This window comes from Spermophilus citellus (assembly GCF_964194105.1).
Source record: "Spermophilus citellus genome assembly, chromosome: 1".
Taxonomy (NCBI): domain Eukaryota; kingdom Metazoa; phylum Chordata; class Mammalia; order Rodentia; family Sciuridae; genus Spermophilus; species Spermophilus citellus.
In genome coordinates, this window is record NC_138182.1 from 92,992,956 (window position 1) to 92,996,467 (window position 3,512).

The 3,512-nt window shown below is 40.7% G+C and overlaps 1 pseudogene across 1 annotated transcript; it reads left to right on the top strand.

Annotated features, from left to right (window-relative positions):
* The first annotated feature begins 2,109 nt into the window (after positions 1-2,109).
* LOC308644528 (olfactory receptor 14C36-like) lies at positions 2,110-3,042 on the top strand (annotated as a pseudogene). The gene has a single exon. The product of its transcript is annotated as an olfactory receptor 14C36-like (transcript).
* The last annotated feature ends 470 nt before the right edge of the window (positions 3,043-3,512 follow it).

A 3,512-nucleotide genomic window follows, 5' to 3' on the forward strand; every position in this document is an offset into this window, starting at 1 on the left:
TATAGATGTGAAGAGAGGGCTTCACGAATTTAGGAGTTACTCATTTGTAAATAAGTCAAATAAAAACTGATTTCATGTTAGTAGTTAGTCGATTATGATACATTGCATTTTTTACTAACTACTACACATGAAGTCATGCACTTCCTACTAACAGAATAAAAACATGAAGGAATACATGGTCAAAAATCAAGGAATTTGCAAGAGCAAATAAATATATACTGATTTCCTGAAAGGTAGAATAACATGTTGATTTCTTTTTTTTAACTACTTATTTTTTAGTTGGACACAATATCCTCTTTCTTTCTTTCTTTCTTTCTTCTTTCTTTCTGTCTTTCTTTCTGTCTTTCTTTCTGTCTTTCTTTCTTTCTTTAATGCAGTGGTAAGGATTGAACCCAGGGCCTCACACATGCTAGATGAGTGCTCTTCCGCTGAGCTACAACCTCAGCCCTAACATGTTGATTTCTAACACTAGAGAGAAATAGAAGAATAATTAGAAGCTACAAAGAGGGTTTCTGAGGAAAAGTTACATTTGTGCTTCCTTTAAAGCTGAGTACATAGTAATGAGGAAAATGGAATCATTATGTCACAGTAGAAAAGGCCCTCTGTCAGCAAGTTCTAGGGCATGCTGTGAACAAGGGGGTCACTGAGGCATGAGATTCAGATTTGTGTCAGGGAGAAATGGGGAATAGGACAAGCAAGAGATTGCAGTTAGACTGAGTAGGGGTCCTTGAAATTAACTGTGAAATTAACACCAACCTACCTGTGTCTGGGCACACACCCCTGACCCTGGGGGACACAAATTTTAAGTAAAGGCCAGACAAACTCATGAGGAAGATTGCTCTTCTAAGGGTGAGTGTGGTTAACCTGGCATAGTGCTGAGGTGGACCCAGGTTTTCAGAAAGCTGAAGAAATGACAATTTTGGTGATTTGAGGTTGAACCAGCCTGAGCTGCTTCAGAAGGTGCTATAAATATGAGTAAAATCTTTCTTTTAGGGTATACAGTCAGTATCACTTTGTATAATCATGACATTTGGAGGAAAGGATTAAAATGGAAGGTGTCAACAAGAAAATGACAAATTATTGTATAGACAAAGGAATCTTCAAATTCATGGTGCTGAACACAAAGTAAAAACACATTGAGGTAAAAAAAATAAAAGTTTAGGAGAATGTCACTGGGGTGGAATCTGGAGCTTTAAACACCTCACACTGATGTGTTGGAGAGAAAAAGAGAGCCCCCGTGGGAACAGGACCAGATCCCTATCTGAGATTGTGTGGCCTGCATACAGCACCACCCCACCCTGGGGAGCACCAGGGAGAGTGGGGGACTTCAGGAGAGTCCAGGTGCAGTCAGATCCCCTCAGTTTAACACAGCACTCGACCTGCAGCCCTGGAATAGGAAAGTTTGAATACTTGAAATGCTTTTTTCATGAATATATTTTTCATGTTCATGGAGATAAATGCTCCTATATAATGAAGAGTTTCCTTTGAAAAATATTAGAAAATTGGTCTGGGGATGTAGCTCAAGTGGTAGCACGCTCGCCTGGCATGCACAGGGCCCCAGGTTAGATCCTCAGCTCCACATACAAATAAAATAAAGATGGTGTGTACACCAAAATGAAAAAATAAATATTAAAAATATTCTCTCTCTCTCTTTAAAAAATTGGTAAGTTGTAAATCTTGAGAGACAACACAACAAATATTAGAAAATTAATGACAATAGGAATTATTAATTATACTTTTAATAAATTGTATTCATGGAAGAGAATAAAGGTAACTATATTATAGATCATTAAAAAAAGAAAAAAATTGTCACATGCTCTGCATGGAGTCTCAGTAGGTCAGGGGAGGCCTGATGAGGAGCTGAGGACAAACCCTGCAGGTCAGGCCCAGACCCTGGGCTGCAGACCTCCACACATGCACTGGTAAGTGCACTCTGCTCAAAAATAAGTAACCATATCAGAAAAATAAGATTGACCTTCCTCTGAAGGGAAACCCACTGCAAAATACAAGAAAACATGGTGTATATCAATATATAAAGTAATTGCATTAATTCTGTTTTTTTTTCCACTTTATCTCTTTATCTTCCCAGACAACCAGAATTTACAGCAAATGACCAATGCCACCATGGTAACTGAATTTCTCCTCCTGGGCTCTCCTGATGGCTAGGATCTGAGTTTCCTCTATTTCACAGTATTCCCAATGACCTACCTGGGTACCTTGTTAGGGAACCTTCTCATCATCACTGTCACCACTGCTGACCAGAACTTGCACACACCCATGTACTTCTTCCTCAGGAACCTGTCCATCTTGGACATGTGCTACATTTCCATCACTGTCCCCAATGCCTGTGTCAATTCTCTCACTGGCAACAGGGCCATTTCAGTGGCTGGCTGTGCAACACAGGTTTTCCTGGTCATTTTCTGTGCATTTGTTGAACTTCTGTTTCTCACCATCATGGCCTGGGACCGCTATGTGGCCATCTGCCAGCCCCTCCAGTACCCCCTCATCTTGACCCCTCAGATTTGTGTCCGCATGACCCTGGCCACCCTGCTCAGTGGACTGCTGTATGCAGGTGTACACACTGGAAACACATTCTGGCAGTCCTTCTGTCACTCAAACGTGGTCCATCTGTTCTTCTGTGATGTCCCCTCTCTGCTGAGGCTGTCCTGCTCTGACACCACCAGCAACATGGTCCTTTTTTTTGTCTCTGCTGTGGCAATTGGTGGTGGCTGCTTTACTCTTATTGCCATGTCATATTTTCGCATATTTTCTGCTGTGCTGAAATTTCCCACCAGAGCCTCAGGGAAGGCCTTCTCCACCTGCACCCCTCACATCCTCGTGGTGTCCGTCTTCTTCAGTTCTGGCACAGGTGTGTACCTGAGGTCCTCAGCAACCTCTGACACCCTCCAGGATATGGTTCTCTCTTCCTTTTACACCATGGTTCCTCCCTTCCTGAATCCTCTCATCTACAGTCTCAGGAACCAGCAGGTAAAGGAAGCTGTGAGGAGAGTAATGGGAACACAGTTGTTCTCAGGGAAATGATAAAGATGCATTTCAGCCTTCCCTGTGTGATGATCTTAATTGGAGATCATGCTCTTCATAGCTGGGCTTCAGAAGTCATACTGCTTACTCTAAAGTTACCTTATTGGGTCCTGGGTACCTCAAATTATAAAATAATTTTTATTTTAATTTATGTTATCATTTCTATTTATTCTTCATAAAATGTATAATGTTAGCAAATGCATCTTCAATGAATGAGTATAATTCAAGTTTTTTGCTATAAACATTTGAGATTATATTTGTTTATGATTCATCAAATACTTTCTAGTACTTCTATCAAGTAAACTCACAGATGCAAACCTTACAAGGAATTACCAGGCCTTTTGGAAATATTGTCTTAGAGTCAAGAGTCCTAGCTGCTACATGAGGATTTATAGATGGAGTTGTTTTCTCAGCTGGTTTTATATTTCCTCTATACCATCCATTCTTTCCACAGCCCTACTAAGTCCTTT